The sequence below is a fragment of the Vulpes lagopus genome, chromosome 1 (assembly GCF_018345385.1).
Source record: "Vulpes lagopus strain Blue_001 chromosome 1, ASM1834538v1, whole genome shotgun sequence".
Lineage (NCBI taxonomy): Eukaryota > Metazoa > Chordata > Mammalia > Carnivora > Canidae > Vulpes > Vulpes lagopus.
Window position 1 is genome coordinate 47,860,281 of NC_054824.1, and position 25,900 is coordinate 47,886,180.

General features: G+C 38.8%; 1 pseudogene; it reads left to right on the forward strand.

The window, feature by feature from the left end:
* The first annotated feature begins 3,719 nt into the window (after positions 1-3,719).
* LOC121486646 overlaps positions 3,720-25,900 on the forward strand; it is a 56,939-nt pseudogene continuing 34,758 nt past the window's right edge.

The following is a 25,900-nucleotide window of genomic DNA, read 5'->3' on the forward strand; positions in this document are numbered from 1 at the left end:
TTCCACAGTTCTTTTGGTCTCGATTTCATTTAGTTCTGCTCGAATTTTAATTAACTCTCTTCTTCTGCTGGGCATGGGGTCCATTTGCTGTTTTTTTCTCTAGCTCCTTTATGTGTAAGGTGAGCTTTTGTATTTGAGTTCTTTCCAGCTTTTGAATGGATGCTTGTATTGCGATGTATTTCCCCCTCAGGACTGCTTTTGCTGCATCCCAAAGATTTTGAACGGTTGTATCTTCATTCTCATTAGTTTCCATGGATCTTTTTAATTCTTCCTTAATTTACTGGTTGACCTTTTCATCTTTTAGCAGGATGGTCCTTAACCTCCACGTGTTTGTGGTCCTTTCAAACTTCTTGTTGTGATTAAGTTCTAATTTCAAGGCATTATGGTCTGAGAATATACAGGGGACTATCCCGATCTTTTGGTATCGGTTCAGACCCGATTTGTGACCCAGTATGTGGTCTATTCTGGAGAAAGTTCCATGTGCACTTGAGAAGAATATATATTCAGCTGAGTTTGGATGTAAAGTTCTGTAGATATCTGGAAATCCATCTGTTCCAGTGTATGATTTAACGCTCTCATTTCTTTGGAGATGTTGTGCTTAGAAGACCTATCGAGGGTAGAAAGAGCTAGATTGAAGTCACCAAGTGTTAGTGTATTATTATCTAAGTATTTCTTCAGTTTGGTTATTAATTGGTTTAAATATTTGGCAGCTCCCACATTCGGGGCATATATATTGAGGATTGTTAAGTCCTCTTGTTGGATAGATCCTTTGAGTATGATATAGTGTCCCTCTTCATCTCTCACTATAGTCTTTGGGGTAAATTTTAGTTTATCTGATATGAGGATGGCTCCCCCTGCTTTCTTTTGAGGACCATTTGAATGGTAAATGGCTCTCCAACCTTTTATTTTCAGGTTGTAGGTGTCCTTCTGTCTAAAATGACTCTCTTGTAGACAGCAAATAGATGGGTCCTGCTTTTTTATCCAGTCTGAAATCCTGCACCTTTTGATGGGGTCATTAAGCCCGTTCACGTTCAGAGTTACTATTGACAGATATGAGTTTAGTGTCATCATGATATCTATTCAGTCCTTGTTTTTGTGGATTGTTCCACTGAACTTCTTCTTAAAGGGGAATTTTTAGAGTCCCCCTTAAAATTTCTTGCAGAGCTGGTTTGGAGGTCACATATTCTTTCAGTTCCTGCCTGTCTTGGAAGCTCTTTATCTCTCCTTCTATTCTGAATGAGAGCCTTGCTGGATAAAGTATTCTTGTTGCATGTTCTTCTCATTGAGGACCCTGAATATATCCTGCCAGCACTTTCTGGCCTGCCAGGTCTCTGTGGAGAGGTCTGCTGTTACCCTAATATTCCTCCCCATAAAAGTCAGGGATTTCTTGTCTTTTGTTGCTTTAAGGATCTTCTCTTTATCTTCGGAATTTCCAAGCTTAACTATTAATTGTCGAGGTGTTGAACGGTTTTTATTGATTTTAGGGGGGGATCTCTCTATTTCCTGGATCTGAATGCCTGTTTCCCTTCCCAGATTAGGAAAGTTTTTAGCTATGATTTGTTCAAATATATATTCTGGCCCTCTGGCTCTTTTGGCGCCCTCGGGAACCCCAATTAAACGTAGGTTTTTCTTCCTCAGGCTGTCGTTTATTTCCCTTAATCTGTCTTCATGGTCTTTTAATTGTCTGTCTCTTTTTTCCTAAGTTTCCCTCTTTGCCATCAACTTGTCTTCTATGTCACTCACTCCTTCTTCCACCTCGTTAAGCCTTGTTGTTAGGACTTCTAGCTTGGATTGCATCTCATTTAATTGATTTTTAATTTCTGCCTGATTGGATCTAAATTCTGCAGTCATGAAGTCTCTTGAGTCCTTTATGCTTTTTTCTAGAGCCACCAGTAGCTGTATAATAGTGCTTCTGAATTGGCTTTCTGACATTGAATTGTAATCCAGATTTTGTAACTCTGTGGGAGAGAGGACTGTTTCTGATTCTTTCTTTTGAGGTGAGGTTTTCCTTCTAGTCATTTTGCTTAGTGCAGAGTGGCCAAAAACAAGTTGTATGGGTAAAGGAGAAAGAGAGAGAGAGAGAGAGGGAAAGAAAAGAGAAAAAGAAAAAAGAGAAAGAAGAAAAAAAGGGAAAAAAGAGAAGAAAAAGAGAAAGAAAAAGAAAGGTGAAAAAAAGGGGGTGGGGGAAGCAATCAGAAATCAAAAAGGAAGAAAGAAAAAAAAACACAAAACAAAACAAACAAAAAACAAAAAACAAAAAACACAGGGGAGTATCTTCTGATTCTGTATACTTTAAGTCCCTTGACTTCTCCTGGAACTGGTCCGTCTAGCTGGTCTTCCAGGGTGGGGCCTGCTGTGCTGATTATCAGGTGTGAGCACTTGGGGCTGCTGCTCTGCCCCCTGCCTGGTGCAGGGCTCAGTGGGGGTTGTTTTCCCCGTGAGGCCCCAGCAGGAAGAACCGCAGTGGCGGCCACCAGCTCTGGAGCTCTGGAGTCGGCTCCTGCAGTAACTCCGGAGCTCTCAGTCTGCAGCGCCTGGAGGCTGCGGGGCGGGGCCGCCAATCTGCTCAGCTCAGGGCAGGAGCATCCTTGCTGTCCTGGGCCCTCCCAGCCTCTGCCTGTCCCGGGGGGAGGCCGAATCCTGGGATGTGTCCCGGCGCCCTGTGCTCCGGGGCCTGCGCTGTTGGATTCACGCTCCCGGCCGCGCAGCCCCCTCCAGCCCCCTCCGCCTGGAGCCTCTTCCTCTGCCCGAGTCCCTTCGAGCTGCTCCGAGTCCCGCCCTGCGTGCTGCAGCCCTTAGGGAGCTCAGCGCACTGTCCTCGGGGCGCAGGTGCCTGTTAGTGTCCCCGGGAGCCCGAGGGCATCCCCGCCCTCCTGGGTCCTGCTCTAACTCCCTGCGGGCCCCTTTCCGCCCGGGAAGGTTGGTGAAGCTCCTGCTTCTCCAGGACGGGGCTCTCCTGTCCTGGGGACACTCACCCCGGTCTCAGCCCGGCTCCTCCCCCCCCTCCCCCTTGGAGGCCTTTGTTTCTTTATTTCTTTTTCCCCGGTCTTCCTACCTTGAGAGAAGCGCAAACTCTTCTCACTGTAGCGTTCCAGCTGGTCTCTCTTTAAATCTCAGGCCGAATTCGTCGATTTTCAGGATGATTTGAAGGTTACCTAGGTAATTTGTTGGGGACAGGTGATTTGGGGACCCTACTCTTCCACCGTCTTGCCCCTCCCCTCAGTAGCTCATTTTCTGAATCCATTTCCACTTTAGTAGAGACTTTTTCATTTAGGTTTTCTTGTGTCATACCTTCCTCCACACCATTCCTATAGAAGTAGATACCTTTCCTAGATGCTAGTCGCCTGCATGACTTTGAATCAACTTCCCAAGCATACTCATGTTAATTTTAATAATCAAAAGAAATACTCTTCCTCCATCCTGATTTCGGACATCATTATGCATATGATGCTTATGATGGTATGGTAAGGTAATACCATATGGTATTACTAATATGGTAAGGTAAGAAGGGTTCCTTGTAACCAAATGTTGGTGCTTTCTTTTAAGCACTTCTTTTATAATTTTGTACAGAAGTCTGATTCTGAGATGAGAAATATGCATAAATTTAATCTGTATGGATTCCTCATGAGACTTTCTCACAAGCAAGGCAGTTAAAAGAACACCTTTACCTCCTAGGCTTCTCTGTGTGCTTCTTTTCACATGAAGCAAAGGATGATAACATGGAGTTTGGAAGATGTTCAGTTTTCCCTGGTAGTCCTGACCCAGTGGGTTCTAGTGGAAATCCCTGTGGTCATGCCTGGGAGGGAGATGGTGTAACATGGTATAAGGATGGAGGGCATGAATGGGAGAAGATGTTGGAGGATTGGAAGCTGAGAGTGGGAAAAGGAAAGTTAGGGGAAGTGAGTGCTGTCCTTTGGAGCAGTAAGGAAGGGGGCAGTGAATGTTGAGAAAGGATTAACCCAGATGTTTAGCTGTTCATTAGGAAAGACTGTTATCTTTTGGGCTTTTCTCAGGAGACTGAATAGGAGTTGGCATACTTTTAGTTAACTTTTGTTTGCTGGACATTCCTTAATTAGTTTCTCTAAGTAGAATATGGATAATTATTTGTGCCCTGTTGTAGAATTTATGGGCAGATAGTGGGACCTATACCTATTTATCAGTTCTGCCATGGTATAGCCCTACAATGGATTCTCACTCTTTTCTGGGAAAGGACAAGTGGAAGATGTCTGTTACTTATCCTGAACATTTTCTCTTTGCTTTTTGGTATAGGATTTTTAGGACAAGGTGTATTTTTAAAGCACATGTAAAGTTTTTTTAATGTTTAATACTTTCTTGACCACAGACTTATACCAGACTTCTTATCTGGTATTTATTCTGTTGTCTCAAATTGTATCAACTTCTGCTTCTATTTATAAACTTCCTGATAAGTTCATTGAAATACTGTCATTTTATTTTTAGATACAACATTTTAGTCAGTTTTGATGCAAGCATGACCATGAGGTCCATTTCCTTTTTGTTCTAAAATTCTGGACTTTACAAGTCGTATTATTTTTTTATAGTTCCTTGAAACTCATCTTTAATAAAAAAGGCCCACAGTCTGCTTTTTTATATTGTGAATGTCTTGATATTACTATTTTTTTTGTTTAAAAATAACCTGTTTTTCCCAGAAAAATATTTAGCTACTTTCTAAGATAACTTTCCTTTGCAACTGTTTTCATTTGGAGGATAGATTTTTAAACTTTTGTAGCAAATAAATATTTACATACTTGAATGGACCTAATCAGTGAGAAATGTTGCATTTTGAATTGATTACTGCTGAGTCCATTAATCTGAATGAAAAAACAAAAAGACTGTCTTTAATTTTGGAATTATATGTAAACTCTACTGTTGAAAAAGACACACTGGAAAAAACCTTTCCTTATCCCTGGTGAATTTGAATATATATGTAAATACATTATACTACATAAGAGAGTTAAGAAGAGGTTTTCTTCAGTGTGTGTTACACACATACACACACACAAAGCTACCAAAATTTTTTGAGAAGTTTATATTTTAGGCTTTTGTTTGGTTGTTTCTATACATGCATATATGCATGTTTACAGTACAATTCACTTTAGTAATTTCATAATTTGCCTTCTAGTAAAGTACTTCTTTCTGTTTTAAACAAATTACCTTGGTCTTTTAAAAAAGGATATGGGGAAAATAATGATTTTTTTTTTTTGTATTTTATCCCCAAAGCTCATTCAAAAGCTTTAGAATTCTCACAGAAAGTAGCAAGCATTTACTCAGAAAGTAAATCCAAAGAAAAGAGGATTTATATGAGACCAACTAACCAAGCAGGCAGTGAATTCCAAATTCAGAGAATAAAGAAGGTTTATTAAAATGTGTCAGCTCATCACTTCTAGGCTATGCTTTTGAAATAGCCAATGGCCCTCTTTTAGGTAATTTCAGACAGTGGTTCATTTTCGTTTAGTTAATAGGAATGAATAAATAGAGAAAGAAGTATTTCTGGCTAATATTTAATCCCTTGATGCTGGCATGTACCATCATGTTATTAACTATACTTCTGTTTATGATTCAAGTTTTTGTTCTGTTACATTTAAATTATAGAAATAATTTCAATCTGTAACCATTTAAAGTGTATCCTAGCTCAGCTCAAATAGACAATAAGCCTCTTACTGTTCGCTGAGCCAATATGCTGGTGACCCATGAGGACATCTGTTAGCATGTATTGATATGCCCAAGAGATTTTGTTTTAGGTTAAAGCAGAAAGAATATTTTTTTTTATTTTTTAAAACGATTTTCTTTATTTATTTGAGAGAGAGAGAGATAAAGCATGTGAGCATGAGTGGGGGGAGGGACAGAGGAAGAGGGAGAAGGGAGAAGCAGGATCCCTACTGATCTGGGAGCCCAACTGGGGTGGAGGGCTTGATTCCAGGACCCTGGGATCATGACCGGAGCCCAAGGGAGATGCTTAACCAACTGAGCCACCCAGGCATCCCGAAAGAATTTCTTTTTCAATTGCAAGAGCACCTCAGGCTGAGGTGGAAGAAATATCAACCAAGGAGGGAGCAGAATGGCTACAGCACATTTGGAGTTTTGAGCACTGATAGAGTGAGGTGGAGGAAAAAGCTGAAGGAGCTGCTTTGATGAGAAATACTAGGTATTTGCATGATACCTGTGGGAGGAGCTAGGTTTCTCCAAGGATGATGATAGAGCACTGGACAGAACATGTGGGAAGGACTTCTTTCCAACCTCAACAATGGGCAAAGCTCTGAGTTTTCAGGGACCCACTACTTTGGAACACAGGAAGGTGGCACCTTGACATGGGCACAGACATTTCACAGGGCACATGAAACAATGGCAGTGACTAGCGATTTTCATGCTGGAAGGCATCCCCCTAGAAGGAAGAGTTGGGAACAGATAACGGCAGATTTTTTCTTTGCCTTACAAGGATGCCCACAAATTCCTGGGCAGGGGATCTTTCCAGGGACTGGAGTCCTTCCTTCATGAGTCAGTAGGAATATTGACCCAGAAAATTTTGGATGTCTACTGTTAATGTACTAATGTCAACTGGAGTCATCTATATTGTCTTTTTAAATCATGTTTCAAAATTACCATGATTATCCTCTTTAATAAAAGGTCTTTCTAATTACAGACAAATAAAAAAACTCCACAAACCTGATATTTTCTTTCTTTCTTTCTTTCTTTCTTTCTTTCTTTCTTTCTTTCTTTCTTTCTTCTTTTTCTTTCTTTCTTTCTTTCTTTCTTTCTTTCTTTCTTTCTTTCTTTCTTTCTTTCTTCTTTTTTCTCTTTCTCTTTCTTTCTTTTTCTTTCTTTCTTCTTTTCTTTCTTTCTTTCTTCTTTTCTTTCTTCTTTCTTCTTTCCTTTCTTCTTTCTTTTTTCTAACTGATATTTTCTGATATAGTTTTGCTTCTACAGTCTGGGTTCATTATAAAACATCTGAAATGTCTTTGTACATAATAATGAGTTTAATAATTAGATGAAGAATGCATAGTTTAGGAACAATTAGTCAACATTATTAAAACACATCCTATAAATTGTATCTATATTTATTAGAAAGATTGCATTCTCAGTTTGAGAATTTAAGAATTATATATTAAATTATCAGATAACTTATTTGATAGTAAAATTAGGATTATAATTCTATTTTTATTTATTCAGTGCTAGGACATAGCATTAAACTAAAGTACACGTTATTTGAATATGCTGTGCTGAAAAATGAAGGTTGTTAGCTAGACAATGAACAATTTTCAACATACCCTATGCTATGTTATTTTACTTTAGAACTTCAAAAAACTTCAGATTGAGGAATACTATTGCTATACTATGGGATGTTGTGATTCAATATTAATATATTTAATATATTTAAGCTTCATGCTTCTACTCTATTTTATAGTGATTGGGGCTGTGTGGCTCAGAAAATTTACATTCTGTCCAAAAATATATATTCAAGAGCTATTTATTTCATTTGCATTCTTTGACTGCTGAAGCAATAGTATGGTCTTCCACTTATTGACTGAAAGATATTGAACAAGTCATTGATTCTCTTTTAGTCTCAATTTTGTCCTACTCTATAAAGACCGGATAAAAGAAGCCCTAATCGTGATGCATTAAGGAACTGAGATATGCTGGCTCCCAGCATCTGGTTGTTGGGCATTCTCCTTCCTTCTTGCAATGCACTTCTTCTAAACAGCAAAGTCTTGTCCTTAACTTTCAGTGAGTGGTCTTTTTTTTTAGGCTGATAATTATATTGTCTTCATATTATAATTCTATATTCTTAGGTTTGCTACTGTTAATGAAACAGGAGAAAATATATCTATTTTTAATTCTAGTAAATCTCCAATTCCATTATGTTCCTTTGAAATGTCTTTTATATTTTTTATTTCTCTGACCTTTCTAACAGCATAATTCTAGTTTGGGTCCTATCCTCCTCATGCAAGGGTTACTGAAAAACACTAGCAGGCATCTATCTCTAACAGCAGATTCCCCCCATTTCTATTTGTTGTGCATTATAATGCCAGAATTACTTTTCTTAAAAATCATATCATTCCCCTCATGAACAAAATAAAATTTTAGCAGATTAATAAACATTTAAATATATCATGTCCTAATGGACATGGAGCTAGATAAAAGTTCTTGATTTTTTTTTCTGTAGAAGTGAGATTTTGCACTATAAACTTCTCAAGTATAGCAGTTATATTCAGTTCTTACTCTCTATTACTATATTTATCATGTTGAATATTCAGTGGCTATCTAATGAATGTATTCTAGTTGCTTTGAGGTGGGTTCATTCAAGCTATATCATAGGGCAGTTTCCATGGTGATTTTAACCATTTTTTTAATTGATTAATTGATTCTAAAATTATGGTCATTATTGAGGAGAGACCTTGATATCTGTTTTGCCTTAAAAAAATCTCAATTTATCAATAGGCTTTGCTGTGCTATAGATAATCTTAAGACTTAGAGGTTTAGAAAGATGTCATTAGCTCATTCACTGATGATGCTGTGGGTTGATAATTTGGGCTAGGTTCAGCTGGGCAGTTTTTTGAGTTCGCTTCTATGGATGCAGTCAACTGTCAGTTAGGTTGGGATCTGGTAGCTTTACTCACAAGTGTGCCACTTGGTTTGGTGCCTAAAGTTACTGAGTCATTTATCTACCCTCTAGCAGACTAGGCCAGATTTCTTCTTGGGGTTTCAAAAGCAACAGGAAAGAGCATGCTACAGTGTGCAAGCTTTCTTCATGTCTCTGTCTCATGTTTACTAAGGGTTTCTGGCCAAAGAACTCATGTGGCTAAGCCCAAATTCAGGAGAAAGAGAAAAACATTCTGTCTCTACATGGAAGGAGCTGAAACTTACTCTGATCATTTTTTTGTTTTCTGTCTACCAGGTTGTCAGTATCAACACATGGCCTTGTTTTTTCATGTGGTATAACCCCCTTGTGAAAACTGTATTTTCAAAGTATAACATTAATATGTTTTAAAATAGATTGAAGCCATACATAAAGGATCTGAAATGGCATGAGGCTTGGATTTCTTCTTTGTTTGAATTTATAGTTTAAAATATTTTTCAACAGGTTTTTTTAATCAATTGCTTGCCTTTTTGTCAGACTTTTCAGGGTATGAAAATTACAAAATACTAAAATCACTGTGCATTAATCATATAAGACAATTGCATTACAAAAATGTTAACATCAAATCACTCCCCAAAGTAGCTTTGTCCTTTTAAATTTTAATTTCTATACAATATCAAAAAAAAGGAAGAAGGGAGTAAAAAAGCACATATAGAGTAAAATTGTAGTCATAAATCTATTGAAGTTACCTAAGTTATTTGGAAGCTAATTATGACTGTGTGCAAAGCAAATGATGTGAGAACTGAATTAATGAAGACTAGCTACCTCCCACAAGCTAATGAGGCATACTTTATACCAATAGTGCCACATATTGAAAAATTAAACCTCTTGGTGGAGAGAAAAAAGGAGCAGCCCAAGTTAAGAATAACATGCAAGGCCAAAGAAATCCTCAAAGGCCCTTTCTGCAATTAACAGTCTTTGCTTGCTTTTGTATGATATAGAATATAGAATATAAAATCCTTGAAATTCCCTTGTATTTTATCCTTGCTGCCCCTCCCCCCATAATAATTCATAGACACTGTAGTTTGCTTTAGCCCACAGAATCAGTGTAATGCTAGCATTCAAATGTATCTCCATTTCTCAGGTATTGGCACTTACCATATATGAAACTATATATATGAGCTTATTACATATAAATTCAAAAGGAATATACATTTGTGTATTTCTACATATTTATATTTACATATAATGCAACTTGCTCTGAAAACAATCTAAAAGATTGGCAGAATAGATCTTACACAGTTTTAAACAGAAAGATAAGGCCAAATCAAAAAGGATAGAAGGGTCAGAGATACTGTTGGACACCAAATCTCTAATGTAGTAACCCAAGGTGTCAGGGATATACAGGCACAGAGATCCTCCCTGGGTGAGGAGATCAAGCTCCATATCAGGTACCCCTGGCCCAGGGGATCTATGCTGGGAAGATGAACCTCCATAATGTCTGGCTTTGAAAATCAGAAGGGTTTAACTCTTGGAGAGCTGAAGCACTTTGGGAAACTAGGACTCTATAAAAGGGCCAACATGCTATATCACTGGGTCTGAGATTCAGCATTGAAACAGCAGCTTTAAAAGCATCTGGGTTAAATGTGCAGGAGTATATTGAATAATTTTAGGGTATGTACCAAAGGATCAGGGACCTGTAGGAACTTTCTACAGGAATGGAAGTGCTGGAAAATGCCATTTTTTCTCTCCCTTTCAACCTATCTGATACTCTGACACTCTTCATCTTCTTTGCTAGCACCATTTACTTTGCCTTCTCATTCTCCTGCATATCTGTCCACCCTGGCAGGTGCCTCTCCGAAGTGACTCCTACTTGTCATACCTGGCAGGCAAACTTAGTTGGGACTGGCATCTCTTCAGAGTAGCTACTATCCATCACACTAGATGGGCACCTCTGGCCAGGAATGACATTCCTCCAAAGTGACTTGAGCCCTGATGTGGAGAAGAATCTGTTCCACTCAATAGCACACCATGGCAACTGTGGCTAGGCCTCTCAGCTACTTGTGCTGGGGGCTAACCCCACTACCAGCAGGCCTGCAGCAGTTACAACCTGCCCTCCCAGCCACATGCACCAGGAGCAAACCCCCACCTGCTAGGAAGCTGGCAGCGGTGACAGCTGGGCCTTTCAGCCAGTTACACTGGGAGCCATTCCTGCTTACCAGGGCTCCTGCATTATTCATGGCCAGTCATAGCTGACAGCTAGGCTGAAGGCCAATGCCACCTGCCAGTTTACCTGCAGCAGTTCCAGCCCAGTCACAATCAAAGGGTATGTACAACCCACCCACAGGGGGACACCACTGGATGGCCTGGTTCTGGTGGCCTGGGGGCAGGGTCCGGGGGGGGGGGGCAGCATATTGCACTACTGAGTCCCATAGGTAGTCTTCCACATAGGCAGCTATTTTCAAGAGCAGATGTTGCTGATCTACTTAATATAAAGAAACAAACATGGGAAGATCAGACAAATGAGGAGACAGAGGAATAGGTTCCAAATGAAAAAAACAAAACCTCACAAAAAGTTAAATGAAACAAAGATAAGAAAACTACCAGGGATCCCTGGGTGGCGCAGCGGTTTGGCGCCTGCCTTTGGCCCAGGGCGCGATCCTGGAGACCCGGGATCGAATCCCACATCAGGCTCCCAGTTCATGGAGCCTGCTTCTCCCTCCGCCTGTGTCTCTGCCTCTTTCTCTCTCTGTGTGACTATCATAAATAAATAAAAATTTAAAAAAAAAGAAAAGAAAACTACCAATAAAGAGTTCAAAGCCATCATCATAAAGATGTTCATCAGACTTGTAAGAAGAGTGGATGAACTCTGTGAGAACTTTAACAAAGAGAAAATATAAAAATGAATCCGATGAAAACCAAAATAACTGAAATGAAAAATACACTTGAGGGGATCAACAGCAAATTAGAGGATGTGGGAGGGATCAGCAATCTGGAAGATAGGGTTGTGGAAAGAAATTAAGCTGAACAGCAAAAAGAAAAAAATGAGAATAGATTAAGGGAATTCTGTGACATCATCAAGCATAAAAACATTCACATTATGGAGATTTCAGAAGTAGAAGAGTGAAAGAAGGGGGCAGAAAGTTTATTGGACAGAATCATAACTGAACACATCCCTAATCTGGAAAGAAACAGACATCAAGATTCAAGAATCATGGAGAGTCCCTAACAAGATGAACCCAAAGAAGCCCACACCAAGATACATAATAATTTAAAAAGGCAAAATATAATGATAAAGAGAGAATTTTAAAGGCAGCAAGAGAAAAGAAAGCAGTTATGTACAAAGAAAATCCCATAAGGCTATCAGCTGATTTTTCAGCAGAAATTTTGCACACCAGAAGAGAGTGACATGATATATTCAGAGTGCTGAATGAAAAAAACTGACAACCAAAAATACTCTATGCAGTAATGTTATCACTCAGAAAAGGAGAGACAAAGACTTTTCCAGACAAACAAAAGCTAAAGGAGTTTATTATCACTAAATAGTGGCCTTACCTCGGAGGAGGGGCAAGATGGTGGAAGAGTAGGGTCCCCAAATCACCTGTCCCCACCAAAGTACCTAGATAACCTTCAAATCATCCTGAAAATCTACGAATTCGGCCTGAGATTTAAAGAGAGAACAGCTGGAATGCTACAGTGAGAAGAGTTCACACTTCTATCGAGGTAGGAAGACGGGGAAAAAAAGAAATAAAGCAAAAGGCCTCCAAGGGGGAGGGGCCCCTCGAGGAGCCGGGATGAGGCCGGGGCGAGTGCCCCCAGGACAGGAAAGCCTGGTCCCGGAGGAGCAGGAGCTTCACCAATCTTCCGGGATGGAAAGGCGCTCTCAGGGAGTTAGAGCAGGACCCCAGGAGGGCGGGGATGCCCTCAGGCTACCTGGGGCACTAACAGACACCTGCGCTCTGGGGAGAGTGCGCCGAGATCCATAAAGGACTGCAGCGGGCACGGCGGGACCCAGAGCAGCTCAGAGGGGCTCGGGCTGCGGCTCCACGGAGGGGGCTACAAGGCCGGGAGCGCGAATCCAACAGTGCAGGCCCCGGACACAGGGCGCCAGGACACAGCCCAGGATCCGGCCTCCCCCCGGGACAGGCAGAGGCCGGGAGGGCCCAGGACAGCAAGGACGCTCCTGCCCCGAGCTGAGCAGATCAGCGGCCCCAACCGCGGAGCATCCAGGCCCCTGCAGACTGAGAGCTCCGTAGTTACTGCAGGAGCTGACTCCAGGGCTCCAGAGCTGGCCGCCGCCACTGTGGTTGTTCCTCCTGGGGCCTCACGGGGTAAACAACCCCCACTGAGCCCTGCACCAGCCAGGGGGCAGAGCAGCACCCCCAAGTGCTGACACCTGAAAATCAGCACAACAGGCCCCTGCTCCAGAAGACCAGCTAGACGGACAAGTTCCAGGGGAAGTCAAGGGAGTTAAAGTATATAGAATCAGAAGATACTCCCATGTGTTTTTTTGTTTTCTTTTTGATTTCTGCTTGCTTCCCCCACCCTTTTTTCCTTTCTTTCTTTTTCTTCTCTTTTTTTTTTCTTCCTTTTTTCTTTTCTCTTTTTCTCTTTTCTTTCCTTCTTTCTCTCCTCTCTTTTTCTCCTTTTCCCAATACAACTTGTTTTTGGCCGCTCTGCACTAAGCAAAATGACTAGAAGGAAAACCTCACCTCAAAAGAAAGAATCAGAAACAGTCCTCTCTCCCACAGTTTTACAAAATCTGGATTACAATTCAATGTCAGAAATCCAATTCAGAAGCACTATTATACAGCTACTGGTGGCTCTAGAAAAAAGCATAAAGGACTCAAGAGACTTCAACACTGCAGAATTTAGATCCAATCAGGCAGAAATTAAAAATCAATTGAATGAGATGCAATCCAAACTAGAAGTCCTAAGGAGGAGGGTTAACAAGGTGGAAGAAGGAGTGAGTGACATAGAAGACAAGTTGATGGCAAAGAGGGAAACTGAGGAAAAAAGAGACAAACAATTAAAAGACCATGAAGACAGATTAAGGGAAATAAACAACAGCCTGAGTAAGAAAAACCTGCGTTTAATTGGGGTTCCCGAGGGCGCCGAAAGGGCCAGAGGGCCATAATATATATTTGAACAAATCATAGCTAAAAACTTTCCTAATCTGGGAAGGGAAACAGGCATTCAGATCCAGGAAATAGAGAGATCCCCCCCTAAAATCAATAAAAACCATTCAACACCTCGACATTTAATAGTTCAGCTTGCAAATTCCAAACATAAGGAGAAGATCCTTAAAGCAGCAAGAGACAAAAAGTCCCTGACTTTTATGGGGAGAAATATTAGGGTAACAGCAGACCTCTCCACAGAGACCTCGCAGGCAAGAAAGTGCTGGCAGGATATTCAGGGTCCTAAATGAGAAGAACATGCAACCAAGAATACTTTATCCAGCAAGGCTCTCATTCAAAATGGAAGGAGAGATAAAGAGCTTCCAAGACAGGCAGGAACTGAAAGAATATGTAACCTCCCAACCAGCTCTGCAAGAAATTTTAAGGGGAACTTTTAAATTCCCCTTTAAGAAGAAGTTCAGTGGAACAATCCACAAAAACAAGGACTGAATAGATATGATGACACTAAACTCATATCTGTCAATAGTAACTCTGAACGTGAACGGGCTTAACGACCCCATCAAAAGGTGCCGGGTTTCAGACTGGATAAAAAAGCAGGACCCATCTATTTGCTGTCTACAAGACTCATTTTAGACAGAAGGACACCTACAACCTGAAAATAAAAGGTTGGAAAACCATTTACCATTCAAATGGCCCTCAAAAGAGAGCAGGGGTAGCCATCCTCATATCAGATAAACTAAAATTTACCCCAAAGACTATAGTGAGAGATGAAGAGGGACACTATATCATACTCAAAGGATCTATCCAACAAGAGGACTTAACAATCCTCAATATATATGCCCCGAATGTGGGAGCTGCCAAATATTTAAACCAATTAATAACCAAACTGAAGAAATACTTAGATAATAATACACTAACACTTGGTGACTTCAATCTAGCTCTTTCTACCCTCGATAGGTCTTCTAAGCACAACATCTCCAAAGAAATGAGAGCGTTAAATCATACACTGGAACAGATGGATTTCCAGATATCTACAGAACTTTACATCCAAACTCAGCTGAATACACATTCTTCTCAAGTGCACATGGAACATTCTCCAGAATAGACCACATACTGGGTCACAAATCGGGTCTGAACTGATATCAAAAGATCGGGATAGTCCCCTGTATATTCTCAGACCATAATGCCTTGAAATTAGAACTTAATCACAACAAGAAGTTTGAAAGGACCACAAACACGTGGAGGTTAAGGACCATCCTGCTAAAATATGAAAAGGTCAACCAGTAAATTAAGGAAGAATTAAAAAGATCCATGGAAACTAATGAGAATGAAGATACAACCGTTCAAAATCTTTGGGATGCAGCAAAAGCAGTCCTGAGGGGGAAATACATCGCAATACAAGCATCCATTCAAAAGCTGGAAAGAACTCAAATACAAAAGCTCACCTTACACATAAAGGAGCTAGAGAAAAAAACAGCAAATGGACCCCATGCCCAGCAGAAGAAGAGAGTTAATTAAAATTCGAGCAGAACTAAATGAAATCGAGACCAAAAGAACTGTGAAACAGTTCAACAGAACCAGGAGTTGGTTCTTTGAAAGAATTAATAAGATAGATAAACCATTAGCCAACCTTATTAAAAAGAAGAGAGAGAAGACTCAAATTAATAAAATCATGAATGAGAAAGGACAGATCACTACCAACACCAAGGAAATACAAATGATTTTAAAAACATATTATGAACAGCTATACGCCAATAAATTAGGCAATCTAGAAGAAATGGACGCATTCCTGGAAAGCCACAAACTACCAAAACTGGAGCAGGAAGAAATAGAAAACCTGAACAGGCCAATAACCAGGGAGGAAATTGAAGCAGTCATCAAAAACCTCCCAAGACACAAAAGTCCAGGCCCAGATGGCTTCCCAGGGGAATTCTATCAAACGTTTAAAGAAGAAACCATACCTATTCTACTAAAGCTGTTTGGAAAGATAGAAAGAGATGGAGTACTTCCAAATTCGTTCTATGAGGCCAGAATCACCTTAATTCCAAAACCAGACAAAGACCCCACCAAAAAGGAGAATTACAGACCAATATCCCTGATGAACATGGATGCAAAAATTCTCAACAAGATACTAGCCAATAGGATCCAACAACACATTAAGAAAATTATTCACCATGACCAAGTAGGATTTATCCCTGGGACACAAGGCTGGTTCAACACTCGTAAAACAATCAGTGTGATTCATCATATCAGCAAGACAAAAACCAAGAACCATATGATCCTCTCATTAGATGCAGAGAAAGCATGTGACAAAATACAGCATCCATTCCTGATCAAAACACTTTAGAGTGTAGGGATAGAGGGAACATTCCTCGACATCCTAAAAGCCATCTACGAAAAGCCCACAGCAAATATCATTCTCAATAGGGAAGCACTGGGAGCCTTTCCCCTAAGATCATTAACAAGACAGGGATGTCCACTCTCACCACTGCTATTCAACATAGTACTGGAAGTCCTCGCCTCAGCAATCAGACAACAAAAAGACACTAAAGGCATTCGAATTGGCAAAGAAGAAGTCAAACTCTCCCTCTTCACTGATGACATGATACTCTACATAGAAAACCCAAAAGCCTCCACCCCAAGATTGCTAGAACTCATACAGCAATTTGGTAGCGTGGCAGGATACAAAATCAATGCCCAGAAATCAATGGCATTTCTCTACACTAACAATGAGACTGAAGAAAGAGAAATTAAGGAGCCAATCCCATTTACAATTGCACCCAAAAGCATAAGATACCTAGGAATAAACCTAACCAAAGAGGTAAAGGATCTATACCCTAAAAACTATAGAATACTTCTGAAAGTAATTGAGGAAGACACAAAGAGATGAAAAAATATTCCATACTCCTGGGTTGGCAGAATTAATATTGTAAAAATGTCAGTGTCACCCAGGGCAATTTACACGTTTAATGCAATCCCTATCAAAATACCATGGACTTTGTTCAGAGAGTTAGAACAAATTATTTTAAGATTTGTGTGGAATCAGAAAAGACCCCGAATAGCCAGGGGTTTTTAAAAAAGAAAACCATAGCTGGGGGCATCACAATGCCAGATTTCAGGTTGTACTACAAAGTTGTGGTCATCAAGACAGTGTGGTACTAGCACAAAAACAGACACATAGATCAATGGAACAGAATAGAGAATCCAGAATTGGACCCTGAACTTTATGGTCAACTAATATTCAATAAAGGAGGAAATACTATCCATTGGAAGAAAGACAGTCTCTTCAATAAATGGTGCTGGGAAAATTGGACACCCACATTGCAGAAGAATGAAACTAGACCACTCTCTTTCACCATACACAAAGATAAACTCAAAATGGATGAGAGATCTAAATATGAGACAGGATTCCATCAAAATCCTAGAGGAAAACACAGGCAACACCCTTTTTGAACTGGCCCCAGTAACTTCTTGCAAGATACATCCACGAAGGCAAAAGAAACAAAAGCAAAAATGAACTATTGGGACTTCATCAAGATAAGAAGCTTTTGCACAGCAAAGGATACAGTCAACAAAACTAAAAGACAACCTACAGAATGGGAGAAGATATTTGCAAGTGACATATCAGATAAAGGGCTAGTTTCCAAGATCTATAAAGAACTTATTAAACTCAACACCAAAGAAACAAATAATCCAATTATGAAATGGCAAAAGACATGAAGAGAAATCTCACAGAGGAAGACATGGACATGGCCAACATGCACATGAGAAAATGCTCTGCATCACTTGCCATCAAGGAAATACAAATCAAAACCACAAAGAGATACCACCTCACACCAGTGAGAATGGGGAAACTTAACAAGGCAGGAAACAACAAATGTTGGAGAGGATGCGGAGAAAAGGGAACCTTCTTACACTATTGGTGGGAATGTGAACTGGTGCAGCCACTCTGGAAAACTGTGTGGAGGTGCCTCAAAGAGTTAAAAATAGACCTGCCCTACGACCCAGCAATTGCACTGTTGGGGATTTACCCCAAAGATTCAGATGCAATGAAATGCCGGGACACCTGCACCCCGATGTTTATCCAGCAATGTCCACAATAGCCAAACTGTGGAAGGAGCCTCGGTGTCCATCGAAAGATGAATGGATAAAGAAGATGTGGTTTATGTATACAATGGAATATTACTCAGCAATTAGAAACGACAAATACCCACCATTTGCTTCAACGTGGATGGAACTGAAGGGTATTATGCTGAGTGCAGTAAGTCAATCGGATAAGGACAAACATTGTATGTTCTCATTCTTTTGGGGAATATAAATAATAGTGAAAGGGAATATAAAGGAAGGGAGAAGAAATGTGTGGGAAATATCAGAAAGGGAGACAGAACATAAAGACTCCTAACTCTGGGAAACGAACTAGGGGTGGCGGAAGGGGAGGAGGGCGGGGGGTGGGGGGGAATGGGTGATGGGCACTGAGGGGGACACTTGACGGGATGAGCACTGGGTGTTATTCTGTATGTTGGTAAATTGAACACCAATAAAAATTAATTTATTAAAAAAAATAAATGAAAATAAAAATAAAAAATAAAAATTAAAAAAAAAAGAAAACGAGCTACTGGAGAGCAGGAAAGAAACTACATGTTACCAGAAAAAGAGACTGTGTCAAGGTGTTTCCTGTTATATTCAGCTAGAGATGTATACAACTCCATTTGAATGATTTTTAAAGATTTGTTATTACTACTTTTAAACACAGGCTTTGCTATAAAGAAGCTTGTTTCAAAAAGAATTTGTGGAAATATCATCATATTTACATACAAATACATACACACAAACACATCTACACATTGTTTTTAATCTAGTCTTACACTCTATAAGCCTGAAACTTGGAGATAAGACTAGAGGTAATATATAGAACCTGATGAAAATAAAATAACAAATTGGGAATGAGAGATAAATTCCTGTCACATAACCCTTCCATAAATTTTATAGTGACTAAATGAAGACAGATGTACCCTTGTGAATTGTTCAACGAGCAGATGATGCTCTTCAAAATTGTCAGTACACTTGCTTTATTCCCCCTTGTATGAAAAGCTCAACTATTTATTGGTCATGTAAGAAGTATAGTACTTTTGGGCACCTGAGTGACTCAGTGGTTGAGTATCTGCCTTTGGATCAGGTCGTGATCCTGGGATCAAGTCCCACATCAGGCTCACTTCAGGGAGCCTACTTCTCCTTCCACTTCTCTCTCTCTGTGTCTCTCATGAATAAATAAATAAATTTTTAAAAAAAAATACAGTGCTTAAATGTAAAATATTCCAATAAATTCTAAATGATGATTAAATATAATGATTCTTTGTGATTTCATCTCAATGAGGTCCATGTAAATATTTCTTCTAGTAAAATGGTAGTCAATATGGAGCAATTTTGCCTAAAAGAGAACATTTGACCCTATCTGGGCACATTTTTGTCAAACCTGGAGGATGCTACTAGCATATAGAGCCAGAGGTGCTGCTAAACATATCGCAATGCACAGGACAGCCCCTTGCAACAAAGAAGTGTCTGGCCCAAAATGTCAATAGTATTGAGTTCTTTTAGTCCATGAAGAATGTATGCTAATTTGTGAATATTCTTTCCCTTTTACCTTCCCATTTCTCCATCTCCTACTCCAAATCCATTCAGAAATCTTCATTCAGAATCTTATAGTCCACATGATTTAACATGGTTGCTTTGTACTATTTCAGCTTGCCTGGTCATTTCTGTGGTTCCATACTATCATACAAAGGGCACAGTGCCGGTTTTCATATTCCTAGTCACCTACTTCAGGCCAGATCAGTGTCTGGGTAAATCTATGCTGCAAAAACCATAAGCACCCAAGATGCTAGGCACAACTTACCCGGAAGTTCATACTCAAGAAATCCTTCTTAAATTAATGAAGAAATAATGAAGTTCTTTTTAGAACACTGAGTTGGAGTAGAAGTCAACCAAAAGTAAATAAATGTCTTTATCAAGATTTTTTTAAATTTTTTTTTTTAGTTTTATTTATTTATGATAGTCACAGAGAGAGAGAGAGAGGCAGAGACACAGGCAGAGGGAGAAGCAGGCTCCATGCACCGGGAGCCCGACGTGGGATTTGATCCCGGGTCTCCAGGATCGCACCCTGGGCCAAAGGCAGGCGCCAAACCGCTGCACCACCCAGGGATCCCTATCAAGATTTTTTTAATTGGCTTATTTTCATAGCAGTTTTGGGTTAACAAAAAAAAAACTAAGAGGAAGCCACAGAGATTTCCCATATACCCTCTGCCCTTATGAATGAATAGCTTCTCCTATTATCAACATACCTCACCAGAGTGGTACATTTGTTGAAACTGATGAATCTATATTGACACATCATTATCACCTAGAGTCCATAGTTTACATTTGGATTCATTCTTAGTGTTGTACTTTCTATGGGTGTGACCAAAATTTTAATGACATGTATCCACCTTATAGTATCATACAGGGTATTTTCACTGTCATAAAAATGCTCTGGGCTCCATGTGTTTTGTCTTTTCCAGAATGTCATATAGTACATACCCTTTCAGATTGGCTTCTGTTAGTAATAAGCCCCTTGTCTATTCATGGCTTGATAGCTCATTTTTTTTAGTGCTAAGTAATATTCAATTTTCTGGAGGCACCATAGTATATTTATCCTTTCACATACTGGAGGACATCTTGGTCAGGCTGCTTCCAAGTTTTGACAATTATAAATACTGACATTTGGGGTTTTTTTCCCAAGATTTTATTTGACAGAGAGAGAGCATGCACAAGCAGGGGGAGCAGCAGTCAGAGGGAACCCAATGTAGGGCTCCATCCCAGGACCCTGGGATCATGACCTGATCTGAAGGCAGACTCTTAACCTACTGAGCCACCCAGGCACTCCAGTGACATTTGTTTCTTAAAAAGCAAATATTATTTTAAAATCTCTGAGAATGAACAGTCATTAGAAGTAAAGTAGAAAGAAACATTTGGTCATATCTTGGTCCAAGTATTTATCAAATACCAACCATTGCATTGGTTGTTTTTTTTTCTTTATTGGTCTTCCTATCTAAACCATAATGTATAGGAATCTAATAAAATTTGTTTCTTGTGTTTTATAATATATCACTAAAAATAAAATAGTTCTGAAACTAAGATAAGTATCAGAATCACCTGGGGAACTTAACAAAAAAGTCCTGGACTTGGTCCACCTCTCAAAATAAAAATAGACTGAATACTTGACAAAAACAGCAAGGCAATTTTATTAGGTCTATTGCAAGTAAGGGAGAGAGATTTTAGTATAGGACTAAGCTCAACTCTGCTGAAACAAATGATGGGAGGGTTTTTAGGCACTGGAGTGGGCTAGTGAAAAAGTACTGAAAAAAAAAACTGGTCAATGTGATTAGAGCACCTGTGTTTGCTAATTGTCTATTATTGAAGGTAGGCTCCTTATCCTAAAACAGAGACTGGGAGACAGGGACACTCTCTTATTACATCTCAAAGGAATTGCTCCCAGGTTCTTGAGAAAAACATTAATGTTTTGTAAAAATGGCAAGTGGCTGGAAGAAGTTTTAAATCTAAAAGGGCAAAAAAATAAATAAATAAATAAAAAATAAATAAATCTAAAAGGGCAAAGATAAAATTTACAATTGCAATTTTACCAAAATAAATGTTCTAAGAAAAGGGAGATCAGGGACCCATAATCAAGAAGAAGCCCTTCTAAAGTTTAGTCAAGCTGAGGGGGAAATGTTAGGGCCATCTTGATCATACTTTAATGGATTTTATCAGTTCTCCAAGCAAGAATCTACTAAGTACTCAAATTTGGAAATCAATACTTTAAAATATTTTTTTAAAAATCTCAAAACTGCTCCAAACTAAATTATATGAAATTTTGGCAAAATAACATTATCATATCAATCTGAATATCATCTGTGCCATTTTCATGAATTCTTATTATCTGTGACAAGAGAATAAATGTAATTTTTATGCTAGATTTAAAAAAATAGAACTCAAAAAAAATTTAAAAAATTAAAAAATAGAACTCAAATGTAGAGTTTCCAGATACAATACAGGGTGTATGGCACACACCTGTTTTCCGAAATTCAAATTTAGCTGGGGGGCATGCAATTTTATTCACTAAATCTGGGCACTCTGTGATGGAGATCATACCTATACTTGCCCTATTAGCACACAGAAAGTTCCTAATTAAAAATAATAAAAGAAAGGATAAGAACCATATGATCATTTCAATAGATGCAGAAAAAGCATTTGACAAAGTAAAACATTCATCGTGCTAAAAAAAAAAAAAAAAAAAAAAAAAAAAAAAAAACTCTGTACAAAGTAGGTTTAGAAGGAAAATACCTCAGCATAATAAGGGCCACATATGAAAAACCCACAGCTAACATCACCTTCACTGGGGAAAAACTGAGAGCCTTTCCCCTAAGGCCAGGAATAAGACAAGGATGTCTATTCTCAGTGATTTTATTCAACACAGTAGTAGGAGTCCTAGCCACAGCAATCAGACAGCAAAAAGAAATAAAAGCCATCCAACCTGACAAGAAATCAAACGTTCGCTATTTGCAGATATTATACTATATATAGAAAACCCAAAAGACTCCACCAAAAATCTGCTAGAACTGATGAATGAATTCAGTAAAGATACAAGATACAAAATCAATGTTCAGAAAACTATTACATTTCTATATAACAATAATGAAGCAGCAGAAAGAGAAATTAAGAAAATAATCCCATTTACCAAAACAATAAGATACCCAGGAATAAACCTACTCATAGAAGTGAAAGACCCATATTCTGAAAACTATAAAACACTGATGTAAGAAATTAAAGACAACAAAAAGAAATGGAAAGATATTTCATGCTTATAGATTGGATTGGAACAAATATTGTTAAAATGTCTACAATACTCAAAGCAATCTACAGACTTAATACAATCTCTATCCAAATACCAACAGCATTTGGGGCACCTGGGCGGCCCTGCCTTCAGCTCAGGACATGATCACAGGGTCCTGGAATCAAGGCCCCTATGCTTCTCTCTCCCCCCTGCATGTGCTCTCTTGTGCTCTCTCTCTCAAATAAATAAATAAAATCTTTTTTAAAAAACTTTCACAGAACTAGAACAAACAATTCTAAAATTTGTTTTGAACCAGAAAAGATCCTGAAATAGCCAAAACAATCTTGGGAGGAAAAAAAAAAGTAAAGCTGGAGGAATCACAATTCCACGCTTTAAGTTATATTACAAGGCTGTAATAATCAAAACAGTATGATACTGACACAAAAAATAGACACATAGATCAACAGAACAAAATAGAATATCCAAAAATAAACCCATAATTATATGGTCAATTAATCTCCAACAAAGAATATCTAATGGGAAAAAGTCTCTTTAACAAATGATGTTGGGAAAACTGGACTGCTACATGCAAAAGAAAGAAACTGGACCACTTTCTTACACCATACACAAAAATAAATTCAAAGGGGTGTAAACCTAAATATGAGACCCGAAATCATAAAAATCCTAGAAGAAAGCACAGGCAGTAATTTCTCTGACAGCAGCTGTAGCCACTTTTTTCTAGAGAGGTCCCCTGACACAAGGGAAACAAAAGCAAAAATAAACCATAGGGATTATATCAAAATAAAAAGCTTCTGTACAATGAAGAAAACAATCAACAGAATTAAAAGGCAACCTATGGGATGGGAGAAGATACTTGCAAATGACATAACTGATAAAAGGTTAGTATCCAAAATACATAAAGAACTTATAAAACTCAACACCCAAAACCCTAATTAATCCAATTAAAAAATGGGCTGATGATATGCACTGATATTTCTCCAAAGAAGACATATAGATGACTAAAGGAGACATGAAAAGATGGTTATCATCACTCATCATCAGGGAAATGCAAATCAAAACCACAATCTCATGTCCGTCGCAATGGCTAAGCATAATAACACAAGAAACGAGTGTTGGCAAGGATTTGGAGAAAAAGTAACCCTCATGCACTGGTGGTGGAAATGCAAACTGGTGCAACCATTCTGGAAAACAGTATGGAGGTTCCCCAAAAAGTTAAAAATAGAACTACCCTGTGATTGAGCAATCACAGTACCTGGTATTACCCAAAGAATATAAGAACTCTAATTCAAAGGGATGTCTGTACATCTATGTTTATTATTAGCAACATTATTTACAATAGCCAACATATGAAAGCAGCCCAAGTGTCCATCAATTGATGAATGGAACCAGAACATGTGATAGATAGATTAGATATATAGATAGATAGATAGATAGATAGATAGATAGATAGATAGATAGAGACAGAGATAGATATGCAATGAAATATTATTCAGCCATAAAAAAGAATGAAATTTTGCCATTTCCAATGGCATGGTGGAGCGAGAGAGTATAATGCTAAGCAAAATAAGTCAGAGAAAAGACAAATATCATATGATTTCACTCATATGTGGAATTTAAGAAACAAAGGAGCAAAGGGAAAAAGAGCGAGAAACCAAGAAACAGACCCTTACCTACAGAGAACAAACTGATGGTTACCAGAGGGGAGGTAGCTGGGGGAAAGGATGAAATAGATGGTGGGGATTAAGGAGTGTATTTATGGGGATCCCTGGGTGGCGCAGTGGTTTGGCGCCTGCCTTTGGCCCAGGGCGTGATCCTGGAGACCCGGGATCGAATCCCACGTCTGGCTCCCAGTGCATGGAGCCTGCTTCTCCCTCTGCCTGTGTCTCTGCCTCTCTCTCTCTCTCTCTCTCTGTGACTATCATAAATAAATAAAAATTTAAAAAAAAATTATAAAAAAAAGGAGTGTATTTATGATGAGCACCAGGTGATTAAAATAAAAACTTTTTAAAAAGTCTTAAAGCTATTACCTCAATATTTTCACGGAGAGTAATTTTTAACTGAGTCAAGACAGAAAGGAATCTTTAGTACATTAACTTTTTAGAACTGTCATTTGCTGAACATCCCTTCTCCACAATTCAGCTGGCTTAACAATGCAGCTTCTTGATGTGCCTACAGTCAGGTGGCTCTCTCAGCCATTGTTTGTGAGGCAAGTCTTTGCTACCTGGGGTGCCTTGATTTGTAGAAGCCACTTATTCTCTTTTAAATGTGAGGAGCTCAGCAGGTTGAAATATAAACATATTTTTCCAACCAAGTTCAAAGAACATGAACAATCTACAAAGGACATAATCAAATGTCATCCAAATTGCAAAGCCATAGGTTCCAGACCCCACCAGATTTCAGTTTTGTGAATATTTCATCAACCATTTGAACAAGAGAGAGCAGCTGACCTACCTGGCTTAGTTATCAAAGGGATCTGTTGTTATCCTGTAATGACAAAAGTAGGTCTGCATGACAATTTAACAGCAAAAGCCATTTCTTTCAATTTTATCCTTTAAAAAACTGCCAGGTAATTAACTTCACAGCAGTTTTGTTGGCACAGTAATACTACAGATAAAATGAAACTTTCATTAATAATCGACCATGAAAGCTGTAGTTATATGCTGTTGAGCTAATATAATGACTAATGGAAGTAGGTAGAGCAAAATGATTGTGAGAGGCTGGGGCAGAAGCAATCACAGGGTGTTACAGCACTAAAGGGCTAACAGATGAAATAAAGTGGGAGATAAAAAAAACAAGAGGCAAACTATTATTTACAATACCTGTATTTTTACATATTTATTGGCTAAACAATTGATTACACTATTCAAAGTCCAACTTGAATTCTCCTTTAAAAGACACTTACTCAGAAGTCTTTCATTTGAATGAAAACTCAAAAGAGAACACATGACCATGATAAATAACCTAAGCCCATCATAGCACATGATGAAATACCCAATTAAGCCATTGATAACTATTCATCAAAGCAAGCACCTTATTTCTACTTTAAGGCCTATGTTTTGTCCATTTTATTGTCCTCTAACTAGTAGGCCTATATCTTGTCCATTTTACAGTCCTCTAAGTGCTACTGACAATGACTACTTTTCCAGTTACAGTGTGACTGTTGTTTTTTTCCCCACATATACAATCTTCTGAATAACTTCAGCAAAAAATAGTTTGAGTTCAAAGGAATCTTTGGATAAATAAAACCTTTCATCTACAAAACATCTACAATTCCTTTTATGC